This window comes from Grampus griseus (genome assembly GCF_964374135.1).
Source record: "Grampus griseus genome assembly, chromosome: 14".
Classification (NCBI taxonomy): Eukaryota; Metazoa; Chordata; class Mammalia; order Artiodactyla; family Delphinidae; genus Grampus; species Grampus griseus.
Window position 1 is genome coordinate 19541713 of NC_139008.1, and position 15352 is coordinate 19557064.

Genomic DNA, 15352 nt, shown 5'->3' on the forward strand with positions numbered 1-15352 from the left:
GCAATTCTGATCCAAAATCCCTGCAGGACTTTTGTAGAAATTGGCAAGCTGATTCTAAAATTTATTTGTAGAATTCAAGGAATTAGAATAGCCAAAACAATTTTGAAATTGAAGAACAATGTTGGAAGATTCACATTACCTGATTTTCTGACCTACTATAAAAGCTAAAAAGTCCAGACATATATCCCTATGTATATGTATAGCTGACTCACTTTGTTATACAGCAGAAACTAACACACCATTGTAAAGCAATTATACTCCAATAAAGATGTTAAAAAAAATAGTCCAGAAAGCACTGTACTAGAGATAGTGTAGATATCTAGATCAATAAAACAGAATAGAGAGTCAAGAAATATATATATATATGACATTCTTACAAAGCAAAACTATAGGGACAAAAAAAAATTCAGTGCTTTCCAAAAGCTGAGGTTTGAAGAGGGGGTGACTACAAAGAGGCATGGGGTAACTTTTGTGGGTGATGACACTGTTCTATACATTGATCATGGTGGTGGTTACAGACTGCATATCAAAACTCTAAGAGCTGTATGCTATGAATCATACCAATGTTTTTGTAGGACAGTCTCCCAAGGCAATAGAAATAAAAGCAAAAATAAACAAATGGGACCTAATCAAACTTACAAGCTTTTGTACAGCAAAGGAAACCATAGACAAAATGAAAAGACAACCTACAGACTGGAAGGAAATATTTGCAAATGATATGACCAACAAGCCTTAATTTCCAACATATACAAACAGCTCATACAACCCAATAACAAAAAACCAAACAATTCAATAGAAAAATGGGCAGAAGACCTAAATAGACATTTCTCCAAAGAAGACATACAGATGGCCAACAGGCACATGAAAAGGTGCTCAACATCACTAATTGTTAGAGAATGCAAATCAAACCTACAATAAGGTACCACCTCACACTGGTCAGAATGGCCATCATTATAAAGTCTACAGATAAGAAATGCTGAAGAGGGTATGGAGAAAAGGGAAAACTCCTACACTGTTGGTGGGAATATAAGTTGGTGAAGCCACTGTGGAAAACAGTATGGAGGTTCCTCAAAAAATTAAAAATAGAGTGGGATTCAGCAATCCCACTCCTGGGCATATATCCAGACAACACTATAATTCAAAAAGATGTATGCACCCCTATGTTCACAGCAGCACTATTCACAATAGCCAAGACATGGAAACAACCTAAATGCCCATCGACAGATGAATGGATAAAGAAAATGTGGTACATATACACAATGGAATACTACTCAGCCATAAAAAAGGATGAAATAATGCCATTTGCAGCAACATGGATGGACATAGACTATCATACTAAGTGAAGTAAGTCAAAGAGAAAGACAAATACCATGTGATATCACTTATATGTGGAATCTAAAATACGACACAAATGAACCTATCTATGAAACAGAAACAGACTTACAGACACAGAGAACAGACTTGTGGTTGCCAAGGGGAAGGGGGAGTGGGGGATGGGTGGAATGGGAGTTTGGGATTAGCAGATGCAAACTAGTATATATAGAATGGATAAACAACATGGTCCTACTGTATAGCACAGGGAACTATATTCAATATCTTGTGATAAACCATAATGGAAAAGAATGTAAAAAAGAATGTATATATATATATATATATATATATGTATAACTGAATCACTTTGCAGCACAACAGAAATAAAACATTGTCAATCAAAAAAAAAAAAAAAAAGCTTTTGCACAGCAAAGGAAACCATAAACAAAATGAAAAAACCTATGGACTGGGAGAAAATATTTGCAAACAATGCAACTGACAAGAAATTAATTTCCAAAATATACAAACAGCTGATTCAGCTCACTGTCAAAAAAACAACCCAATCAAAAAATGGGCAGAAGACCTAAATAGACATTTCTCCAAAGAAGACATACAGATGGCCAACGAGCACATGAAAAGATGCTCAACATCGCTAATTATTAGAGAAATGCAAATCAAAACTACAATGAGGCATCAGGACTTCCCTTGTGGTCCAGTGGTTAGGACTCTGTGCTTTCATTGCCAAGGGCCCAGGTTCAATCCCTGGTTGGGGAACTAAGATCCCACAAGCCACGTAGCATGGGAAAAACAAAAAAAAACAAAAAACAAAAACAAAAACCCACAAAGAACTACAGCAAGGTGTCACCTCACACTGGTCAGAATGGCCATCATCAAAATGTCTACAAATAAAAATTGCTGGAGAGGATGTGGAGAAAAGGGAACCCTGTTACACTGTTGGTGGGAGTGTAAATTGGTGCAGCCACTATGGAGAACAATATGGAGGTTCCTTAAAAAACTAAAAATAGAGTTACCATATGATCCTGCAATCCCACTCTTGGGCATATATCTGGAAAAGACAAAAACTCTAATTAGAAAAGATACATGCACCCAAACGTTCATAGTAGCTCTATTTACAATAGCCAAGACACAACCTAAGTGTCCATCAACAGATGAATGGATAAAGAAGAGGTAGTATATATACACAATGGGATATTAGCCATAAAAAATGAAATAATGCCATTTCCAGCACATGGATGGACCTAGAGATTATCATACTAAGTGAAGTAAGTCAGACAGAGAAAGACAAATATGATATCACATATGTGGAATCTAAACAAAAATGATATAAATGAACTGATTTACAAAACAGAAATAGACTCACAGACATAGAAAACAATCTTGTGGTTACCAAAGGGGAAAGGGGGAAGAGGGATAAACTGGGAATTTGAGATTAACAGATACACACTACTATATAGAAAATAAATAAACAACAAGGACCTACTGTATAGCACAGGGGACTATATTCAATATCTTGTAATCACCTATAATGGAAAAGAATCTGAAAAAGAATATATATATGACTGAATCACTTTGCTGTGCACTTGAAACTAATGCAACATTGTAAATTAACTCTACTTCAATTTTAAAAGATGGTTAAAAAATAAAATAAAATCTTTGGAAAAAGAGTCACACTCGATCCCAAAATGCTCAAAGGATCTGGGGTCTAATGGGCCCATATGACCCACTGCTCTGCAGGCAGGGGGCAATAATATTACCTTTCCTGCAGGGTTGTCCTGAAGGTGCAATGTGGCCATTAGAAAGAGTGAGGCAAAATCCTTCTCCCAGTCATGGCCGAGCACCTCCCCAGAGCAATCCTGTGCAGTTAACAGCTGTAAATGCTGGATAAAATGTAAAAAACTTAACTACCTGAGGGCACTGGAGAATGACCAAAAACAGACCGTTGCTGAAGGGGTGTTGTCACGTAGAAGAAAGGGACAGGACCCGGGTGTATGTCCCATTTTCAAAGGCAGGGCAAAGGGGGTGGGGGTGGGGGTGGCTGCATCTCTGCCAGAATGCCTGGTTTACTGGCTTGAAGAATCAGAGAGCTAAGTGTGCATGAACACGGCCTCTGGAAATTGAGGGGGCAATCCTGGAAAGGGAGATCCAGAGAAGAGGAACCCCCCCCCCCCATTCTATACGTGAGCCCTGCTCCAATCTCTAGCAGAACACTTGTATACAGGGCAACTCCAGCTGCGGTTAAACAAAGTGAACGGATATACTTCAGCTAAGACCCGGGGTGAGGCGGGGGGCAGCCTGTAGCTTGAGTTCAGTCAAGTTATCTGCCTGCTTCAAAAAAAAGACTTGCCTGGTGGTGCAGTGGTTAACACTCTGCGCTCCCAGTGCAGGGGGCCCAGCTTCAATCCCTGGTCAGGGAACTAGATCCCACATGCCGCTTGCGTGCCCCAACTAAGTGTTCGCATGCCACAACTAAGGAGCCTGCCCACAACTAAGACCCAGCACAACCCAATAAAAATAAATAAATTAATTTAAAAAAATAAATAAAGGAATGAGACAGCCTGCTCTGTACTGATATGGAAGGATATTCAAAATATATAAAGTGCAAAGCACAGTAAAAACCAGTGTATAATAGGCTTCTAAAATTGTGTGTATACATATCTGTGCATGTATATATATATATACATGCATATATATATATATACATGCATATATACATATGCACTTGTATATATCTAGAGTATTTCTGAGAAGCTGAGAGGATACACAAACTGGTAACAGTGATTGCTTTCTCGGAAGGGAAAATGGAATTAGATTGGTCCAACCATATGAGAGTAAGAACCACTTTCTTTCCCCCTTTGGTTTTGTTTTTTTTCTGAGTCAGAATCACTGAAGTATAATTTCCATACATAAAAATTCACTCTTTTTAGTTTACAGTTTTCCAAATTTTGACAGACACATACAATCACGTACCAACCACCACAGTCAAGATGTAGGCTATTTCCGTCGTCTCCCAAATTCCCGCGTGCTCCTCTGCAGTCAACCCCTCCCTCTACTTCCAGCCCCTGCCAACCATCGACCTGTCTCCTATCCCTACAGTTTTACCTTTTCCAGCTCATCCTATAAATGGAATCATACTGTATGTTGCCCTCTGGGGCTGGCTTCTTTCATTTAACCTATTTAATTTGACATTCATCCACGCTGTTATAGCCACAGTTCATTCCTTTCTGTTGCGGACTCCTCTTGCATTGCATGGATGAACCACGGTTGGTTATTCATCATTTGAATATTTGGGTCATCCCTTTCTTTCTTTTTTTCCTTTCTTCCTTCCTCCCTTCCTTTTTTTGGCTGTGCTGTGCGGCATGCGGGATCTTAGTTCCCTGACCAGGGATCAAACTCACGCCCCCTGCATTGGAAACACAGAATCTTAACCACTGGACCGCCAGGGAAGTCCTTGGGTTTTCTTGTTCTGGTAATGACACTGCTATAAAATTCATGTTTAGGTTTTTGTATGAACATGTGTTCATTTCTCTTTGGTAAACACCTAGGAATAGGTTATTGAGCCTTATGGTACGTGTATGTGTAACTTTACAAAAAAACTGCCAAACCGTTTTCCAAAGTGGCTCCATCTTGCATTCCCACCAGCAATGTATGAGATTTCCAGTGTGTCCACAGCCTTGTCAGTTCTTGATATTGTCCGTCTTTTTCCTCTTTTTGGCCATTCTAACAGATATGTGGGAGTATCTCATATATATGTCCCTAATAGTTAACAATGAGGAACATCTTTTCACATGCTTGTTTGCCACCATATATCTTTATAACAGCATTATTGAGGTATAATCCACATACCATAAGATTTACCTTTTAAACATATAAATTCAGTGGCTTTAAGTATATTCACAGAGTTATGCAGCCATCACCACTAATTTTAGAACATTTGCTGTCACCTCCACAAGAAACCCATTAGCAGTCACTCCCCATGCATGCCTGCCTGACCCCACCTCCCCTCCCCCAGCCCTGCCCCAAACCATAGTTTGTCTTCAAGGATTTGCCTATTTTGGACATTTCACATAGATGAAATCATGCAACACGTGCTCTTTGGTGTCTGGCATCTTTCACTTAGCTCATGTTTTTAAGGTTCATCGTGTTGTAGCATGTATTAGTACTTTTTGCCAAATAATTGTCCAGTTTTGTTTTTTTTTTCCTAATAGATTTATTTATTTATTTTTGTCTGCGTTGGGTCTTCGTTGCCGCGCGCGGGCTTTCTCTAGTTGCAGCGAGCAGGGGCTACTCTTCGTTGCAGTGCGTGGGCTTCTCTTTGCAGTGGCTTCTCTCTTTTTTGTTTTTTAATACAAGTTTTACATTTAATTTTACTTGGACTTACTAACAAAGAAAAACTGAAAGGAATTAATATACTTTAATAAAAATATTTCTGTGACACAGAAGCTAATCATTCTTAAAAGAAGTCTCGGGCTTCCCTGGTGGCGCAGTGGTTGGGAGTCCGCCTGCTAATGCAGGGGGCGCGGGTTCGTGCCCCGGTCCGGGAAGATCCCACATGCCGCGGAGCGGCTGGGCCCGTGAGCCATGGCCGCTGAGCCTGCGCGTCCGGAGCCTGTGCTCCGCAACGGGAGAGGCCACAGCAGTGAGAGGCCCGCGTAACGCAAAAACAAAAAAGAAGTCTCTAAGACAATGTGTTATAAAAATTGAGGCTGGAGTAATTTCTGTAACTTTTTTAAAAATAAATTTATTTATTTATTTTTGGCGGCCTTGGGTCTTCGTTGCTGCGTGCGGGCTTTCTCTAGTTGTGGCCAGCGGGGGCTACTCTTCATTGCGGTGCGTGGGCTTCCCATTGCGGTGGCTTCTCTTGTTGGGGAGCACGGGCTCTAGGCATGGGGGCTTCAGTAGTTGTGGCACGCGGGCTCAGTAGTTGTGGCATGCGGGCTCGGTAGTTGTGGCTCGCGGGCTCTAGAGCGCAGGCTCAGTAGTTGTGGCACATGACGGGCTTAGTTGCTCTGCAGCATGTGGGATCTTCCTGGATCAGGGCTCAAACCCGTGTCCCCTGCATTGGCAGGCGGATTCTTAACCACTGCACCACCAAGGAAGTCCCCTGTCCAGCTTTTTTATGGCTGAATAGTACACCATTGTATAGTTTTGTTTACCCATTCATCAACTGATGAACATTTAGATTGTTTCCACTTTGGGGCTATTATGAATAATGCTGTATGAATGTTCATGCACAAGTGTTTGTGTGGACAGAGCTTTCCATTCTCTTGAGTATAGAAATGGAATTGCAAGGTCATATGATAATTCTATGTTTAACTTCTTGAGGAACCACCAAAATATTTTCCATAGCAGCTATTCCATTTTATTTATTTTTATTTTTTATTTTTTAAAATTAACAAATATTTTTGGCCATGCCACACGGCATGTGGGATCTTAGTTCCCCGCCCAGGGATTGAACCCACGCCCCCTGCATTGGAAGTGCGAAGTCTTAATCACTGGACCACCAAGGAAGTCCCTATTTTTATTTTTTTAATTTTGTTTTAATTGAAGTACAGTTGATAGCTATTCCATTTTACATTCCCATCAACAATGTATGAGGGTCCCTGTTTCTCCACATCCTCACCAAGGCTTGTTATTGCCTCTTTTTTTATTACAGCCATCAAGTGGATATAAAGTGGTATCTTATTGTGGTTTTGATTTGTATTTTCTTTTTTAAAAATATTTATTTATTTATTTGGCTGTGCCGGGTCTTAGTTGTGGCACACGGGATCTTCGTTGCCATGTGCAGGATCTTTAGTTGCAGCATGTGGGCTCTTAGTTGTGGCATGTGGGATCTGGTTCCCTGACCAGGGATCAAACCCATGCCCTCTGCATTGGGAGCGCAGAGTCTTATCCACTGGACTACCAGGGAAGTCCCTGTATTTTCTGAATGACTAATGATGTTGAGCATCTTTTCATGTGCTTATTGGCCATTTGTATATCTTCTTTGGAGAAATATGTATTCAAGTCCTTGAACATTTAAAAATTGGGTTATTTGTCTTTTTGTTGTTGAGTTTTAAGAGTTCTTTATATAGTCTGGATATAGTTCCCTTATCAGGTATATAATTTTAAAATATTTTCTCCCATTATATGGTTTGCCTTTTCCCTTTATTGATGATGTCCTTTGAAGCAGAAAAGTTTATAATTTTGATAAAGTGCAATGTATCAAATTTTTCTTTTGGTGTCATATCTAAGGAACCATGGGGGAAAACAGCATGTAACATAAAATTCACCATCTTAACCAGCTTTGAGTGTACATTTCACTGATACTAAGTGCATCCACAATATTGTGCAACCATCACCACCACTCATCTCTAGAACATTTTTACTCTCGCAAAACTGAAAACTGAAACTCTGTACCCACTAAACACTAACTCCCCATTCTCCCCCTTCCCCTGAGCGTATTCTTTTGTGTCTTGCTTCCTTTGTTCCATATGTTTGTGAGAACTCTCTATGACGAGGCATATTATGATGTAGCTCATTCATTTTCATCGCTATATAGTGGTGCTTCTTAAAATCAGACCATCCAAGAGGTCAAAACTGTTTTCATAGTACCAAGTATACACACATAGCATATAAATAGTAAGAAGAGATTTGCCTTTTTTATCTTTATTCTCTCATGAGTACTGTGTAGCTTTCTAGAAAAAAAATGTACTGTGGAGCTTTCCAGGAACTACGTGAGGTGAGATATTGCAACAAATGAATGCAGAAGTAGATATGAGAATGCAGTTGCCTTCTATTAAGGCAGACATTAAAGAGATTTGCATATATGTAATGTCGCCATTTTTGCTAGGCTTTAAAAAAAGTTATTTTTCGTAACAATATTATTTATGTTATGGTATATATTTATTATTTTTAACTGAATTAACAAACATTTAAAAAGTTTCTCAGTTCAAACTTCCCACATGGTAAATACGTATAGGTATAAATGTAAACAAAAGCTCTTTGGGGTGGTTAGTAGTTTTTAAGAGTGTAAAGGAGTCCTGAGATCAAAAAGATAATTACTTCTGTATAGTATCAATTGCATGAATATACCATAATTTATTTATGCATTCTACCATAGATGGACATATGGGATGTTCCCAACAGCATTATGAACAATGATCTTATGAATGTTCTCAGATGTATACATGTATTGCATATATACACGAGGAGAGGAATTATACATCTTTAACTTTAATAATGTCGTACTGTTTTCCGAAGTGGTTGTACCCACTCATATTTCCACCAGCAGTAAAGGAGTGTCTATGAATCTCCATTCATACCAACACATAGAATCACAACACTTTTAATTTTTAAATTTTTTTTATTGGAATATAGTTGATTTACAACATGTTCGTTTCTGCTGTATAGCAAAGTGAATCAGTTATACATATACACGTAATCACTCCTTTTTAGACTCTTTTCCCATATAGGTCATTACAGAGTATTGAGTAGAGTTCCCTGTGCTATACAGTAGGTCCTTATTAGTTATCTATTTTATATATAGTAGTGTGTATATGTCAATCCCAATCTCCCAATTTATCCCTTCCCCCCCCTTTACCCCTTGGTAACCATAGGTTTGTTTTCTACATCTGTGACTCTATTTCTGTTTTGTAAATAAGTTCATTTATATCATTTTTTTAGATTCCACATATAAGTGATATCATATGATATTTGTCTTTCTTTGACTGACTTACTTCACTTAATATGATAATCTCTAGGTCCATCCCTGTTGCTGCAAATGGCATTACTTCATTCTTTTTATGGCTGAGTAATATTCCGTTGTGTATATGTACCACATCTTCTTTATCCATTCATCTGTCAATGGACATTTAGATTCCTTCCATGTCTTGGCTACTGTAAACAGTGCTGCTATGAACACTGGGGTGCATGTATCTTTTTGAATTAGAGTTTTCGTCTTTTCTGCATATATGCCCAGGAGTGGGATTGCTGGATCACATGGTAGTTCTATTTTTAGTTTTTTAAGAAATCTCTGTACTGTTCTCCATAATGGTTGTACCAATTTACATTCCCACCAACAGTGTAGGAGGGCTTCCTTTCCTCCACACCCTCTCCAGCATGTATTATTTGTAGATTTTTGATGATGGCCATTCTGACCGGTGTGAGGTAATACCTCATTGTAGTTTTGATTTGCATTTCTCTGATAATTAGTGATGTTGAGCATCTTTTCATGTGCTTCTTGGCCATCTGTATGTCTTCTTTGGAGAAATGTCTATTTAGGTCTTCTGCCCATTTTTTTTGATTGGGTTGTTTTTTCGATATAGAGGTGCATGAGCTGTTTTTATATTTTGGAGATTAACCCCTTGTCAGTTGCTTCGTTTGCAAATATTTTCTCCCATTCTGTGGGCCGTCTTTTCATTTTGTTTATGGTTTCCTTTGCTGTGCAGAAGCTTTTAAGTTTAATTAGGTCCCATTTGTTTATTTTTGTTTTTATTTTCATTACTCTAGGAAGTGGATCAAAAAGACATTGCTGCAATTTATGTCAAAGAGTGATCTGCCTAGCTTTTCCTCTAAGAGTTTATAGTGTATGGCCTTACATTCATGTCTTTGATCCACTTAAAATTTATTTTTGACAACACTCTTAATTTTTTGCCAATTTAATGATATGGCATAAAATAAAAAGCATGATAGAGATCTACTTTCCGTTGTGTATTCTTTTGCACATTTTGACATTTGTTCCATGTGTATGTTCAACTATAGAAGTTACACTATATATTTTTTTACTATATATTTTTAAAAGCAAATTTGTCTTTATAAAGTCATTTAAAAAATAACTTTCCATACAAATATGTTGAGAGTGCTTACATATATTTTTCACTGAAAAATTTCCTTGGAAAAACAGAATGTGCTATTCATCAGCATCTCTTATTTTTGGGGCAAATATGGGTAAATGGAAGAGCTGGGATTTTAAGCCATGTGTCTCTCTTATTCCAGGCTCTTTCACTTCTCTTTAGGAGAGCATGGTGACAGGTAGCAGGTCTTTTCTTGTTTTGTTTTATTTTGATTTAATTTTAAGCCACCTTTAAGAGGGGATGCTGCTGATAGCTGCCCCCTAGTGGAAATTTTCAAAACTGCTCCCACTGGAGGGTAAGAAACCCCCTTTGGGTCCCTCACCACTCTCCTGATGAAAGTCAGGTCTCTGTTCTGTACTAGCATTCTGCTTCCAGGAGAGAGTAAACAAACTGATAATCCTCAGTGTGGCCAGGGTGTAAAGAAGTAACATTCTTACCCCTGCAGCATGAGCACACTTTTGGGGACCAAGATCGAGGTCACCCTGTAGCATCACAGCTTTGGTTACAAGTTTGGGTTGGCTATTTATCAGACTTTCGAGGCATCACAGACTTTACTAGTTTCCCACCCTCAGCACTATATTGACATTTTGGGCTCGATAATCTCCTGTTGTGGGGCTGTCATGTGTATTGTAGGATATTTAACAACATCCTTGGCCTCTACTCACTAGATACCAGTAGCATCCTTCTCCTAGTTGTGACATCCAACACCTGTGTCCAGTTGCCCTGACAAGAGCCAAAGTGTGTATACATCACCTTTATACAGAGAAGCCTCAGCCTTGACTTATTACCCATCTTTTATACCATGTTAGTCACACGGCCCTAAGGCTCACATGCAGATTCAGAGAGCCTCCAATACAGGTGCATTCCTGCATTCCCACACAGCAGAAAAAACTCAGGACGTTCCATATTCACCCTAACTCTTTGTTTTCCAAGGAAACTGCACTGTGAGAACTCAGAGACCTGGGGTCATTCTCAGGTAGACCTGCCCCAGCCCAGGCCTGAAGCTAATTAATCCTTTACTTACGCTGCCACAAACCCTACCCAGCAAATTAGAGTTGGTTTATTAAGTGCTTCCTCTCCCAACAGAGACACTGTTCATGCACCTCTCTCCCACCCACCCCACTTAAAAACAGAAAAAGAAAGAAAGAAAGAAAAATAGCAGGACTCTCTGTCCACCAGGACCTGTATAGCCTCATAGCAGCCTCCATCAAGTCTGCTTTCAGGTCCCCTGAGCCCTACATCCCAGATGAACCTCGTGGGACCATTGAAAATCTAAGCTTCTGGGGTGGCATGCAAAGGCTTACTTTGCTCCTCCACTTAAAATACTACCCCCCACCCCCACCCTTGTTTTGGTCGAGTTGTGCGGCTTGCAGGGATCTTAATTTCCCGACCAGGGATGGAACCCGGGTCCCGGCAGTGGAAGCGTGGAGTCCTAACCACTGGACCGCCAGGGAATTCCTGAAGTACCTCTTTTAGATCACGTATATTGTGCTAGTGAAAGTGCCGTGCCTACATCTAGAAACACTTGTCAGCGTGCAGAGACATCTTAAAATGTTCCCGTGAAAGAAAAGCTTAAGGAAATTTCACAGGGCATGATTCCACTCCAGTGGAAAGGATCACCAAGATTCTTTCAAGACAGTGGGAGTAGCTTCTAATATGACAAAATAGGGAACACTGGCAACTGTTGAAAATTTGCTGGGGTCCAAGGGAATCCTGGAAATCTCAAAGAGTTGTCACTCTTCATAAATCATAGCAAGGTCCTTTTTGACCCACCTCCTAGAGAAATGGAAATAAAAACAAAAATAAACAAACGGGACCTAATGAAACTTAAAAGCTTTTGCACAGCAAAGGAAACCATATAAAAGACGAAAAGACAACCCTCAGAATGGGAGAAAATATTTGCAAATGAAGCAAGTGACAAAGGATTAATCTCCAAAATTTACAAGCAGCTCATGCAGCTTAATATCAAAAAACAAAAAAACCCAATCCAAAAATGGGAAGAAGACCTAAATAGACATTTCTCCAAAGAAGATATACAGATGGCCAACAAACACATAAAAGGATGCTCAACATCATTAATCATTAGAGAAATGCAAATCAAAACTACACTGGTCAAAATGGCCATCATCAAAAAATCTACAAACAATAAATGCTGGAGAGGGTGTGGAGAAAAGGGAACCCTCTTGCACTGTTGGTGGGAATGTAAATTGATACAGCCACTATGGAGAACAGTATGGAGGGTCCTTAAAAAACTAAAAATAGAATTACCATACAACCCAGCAATCCCACTACTGGGCATATACCCTGAGAAAACCATAATTCAGAAAGAGTCATGTACCAAAATGTTCATTGCAGCTCTATTTACAATAGCCAGGACATGGAAGAACCTAAGTGTCCATCAACAGATGAATGGATAAAGAAGATGAGGCACATATATACAATGGAATATTACTCAGCCATAAAAAGAAACGAAAGTAAGTTTTCTGTAGTGAGGTGGATGGACCTAGAGTCTGTCATACAGAGTGAAGTAAGTCAGAAAGAGAAAAACAAATACTGTATGCTAACACATATATGTGGAATCTTAAAAAAAACCCCAACACAAATGGTTCTGAAGAACCTAGGGGCAGGACAGGAATAAAGACGCAGATGTAGAGAATGGACTTGAGGACACAGGGAGGGGGAAGGGTAAGCTGGGACGCAGTGAGAAAGTGGCATGGACTTATATACCAAATGTAAAACAGATAGCAAGCGGGAAGCAGCCGCATATCACAGGGAGATCAGCTCGGTGCTTTGTGACCACCTAGAGGGGTGGGAGGGAGAGGCAAGAGGGAGGAGATATGGGGATATATGTATATGTATAGCTGATTCACTTTGTTACAAAGCAGAAACTAACACACCATTGTAAAGCAATTATACTCCAATAAAGGTGTTAAAAAAAAAAGTTGTCACTTTTCCTTGAAAATGCCTAGTGCTCTCAGAGATCCTCACTTTACCCTCCTCCCAGGGCCATAAAGTAATTCAGGAGAAACAATCTATCTCCACCCTACACCCCTCCTCCCAGTTTAGTTTGAGGAAAGGATAAAATATAAACTTGAATGTACTGATGGCAACTGGGGAGACCCTGCCTGGAATGGAGTTGTCACCAGTGGAGTTTTCCTAGAAGCAGATCCTGCGACAAGGGTGTGAATGCAAGTAGGTTGTTGGGCAGTTGATCCCAGGAAGCCTCAGTAGGGCATTAGAGTCACAAGACAGGGAAGGGAAGGAAGCCAATTAAAAATGTTTTGTGCAACAAGTTACTGCTGTGGGCAACTGGGGTGCAAGCCCCACTGGGGAACTCGGGGAGATAGTATAGAACACGCACCACAGAGTTAAGGCAACCCAAAGAGAGAGATGGGCTGCTAATCTATCAATTCTTTTTTTTTTTTTTTTTTTACTGTATATTTATTACATCCTTTATTATGGACATTTGGTTGTTTTCCTTTTTTGTTGCTGTCGTCACTGCTATTATTAGCATCCTACACACACTGTATCTTTGTACACACCATATCAGAATGTCTCATAGTATAAAGTATTATAAATGTAATTGCTGGGTAATCCATCAGTTTTTTGTTTCGTTTTTGGCTGCGCCGCGCGGCATGCGGGATCCTAGTTCCACGACCAGGGCTCGAACCCATGCCCTCTGCAGTGGAAGAGGGAACTCTGAACCACTGGACCACCACGGAAGTCCCCCATCAGTTCTTACCAGCATTTGTTAAGGGCACTCCAGGCTTTCCTTGCAGGTGGACATAGTGGGCTTCCTTGCCTGTGGCCAGAGAGAGCCCTGAGGCCAAACTAGCTGCTGCCGAAGCTACAGCGAAGGGTGTGTGCTTGGATTCCCTCATGCTTCACGTTGTGTTCTTCCCTCTGTCCTGTCACCGATCCTTCTGGGTGGTGGCCTATCATGACAATTTCTTTAAAAAAAGATTGCCAAAAGGAGGGTCCGTGGTATAAGCTCCATCTCTGCTCTTTCATTTGGTCCTGAGGCCGTCATTTATCTCCAATCACCATTCTCAACTCTCCTCAACTTTGGCCAGCAATTTTTTTTCTCATACCTTTCTTTTTATTGAGATAAAATCCACAAACCATAACATTCACTCTTGTAAAGTGGGCAGTGCGGTGGTTTTTAGTATCCTCACAAATTTGTTCAGTCATCACCACTATCTAATTTCAGGTCACTTTCACCCCTCCATAGCCATTAGCAGCCACGCCCCACTCCCTTCACCGCCAACCCCTCCCCCCCCGCCCCGCCCCATCCAACCCCTGGCAACCACCAATCTACTTTCTGTCTCTGTGGACTTGCTTGTTCTGGACATTTCCTATGAATGCAATCATATAATATGTTGTCTTTTCCACCTTGCCTCTTTTCCTTATCACAGTATTTTCTTTTTTAAAATTTTTAATTTTTAAAAATTGAAGTATAGTTGATTTACAATGTGTTAGTTTCTGGTGTACAGCAAAGTGATTCATATATATATATATTATATATATATACATATATATATAATATATATGTATATATACATGTACAGATCAGATTCTTTTCCATTATAGGTTATTACAAGATATTGAATATAGTTCCCTGTGCTATATAGTAGCTCCTTATTTTTTATCTATTTTATATATAGTAGGGTGTATCTGTTAATCCCGAATTCCCAATTTATTCCTCCCCTCCTTTCCTCTTTGGTAACCATAAATTTGTTTTCTATGTCTGTGAGTCTATTTCTGTTTTGTAAATAAGTTCATTTGTGTCATATTTTAGATTCCACATAAGTGATATCAGGATATTTGTCTTTCTCTGACTTCACTTAGTATGATAATCTCTAGGTCCATCCATGTTGCTGCAAATGGCATGATTTCATTCTTTTTTATGGCTGAGTAGTATTCCATTGTGTATATATACCACATCTTCTTTATTCATTCATCTGTTGATGGACTTTTAGGTTGCTTCCATGTCTTGGCTATTGTAGATAGGGCTGCTATGAACATTGGGGTACATGTATCTTTTCGAATTAGAATTTTCATCTTTTCCAGATATATGCCCAGGAGTGGGATTGCTGGATCATATGGTAACTCTATTTTTAGTTTTTTAAGGAACCTCCATGCTGTTCTCCATAGTAACATAGTATTTTCAAGGTTCATCCACGTCGCAG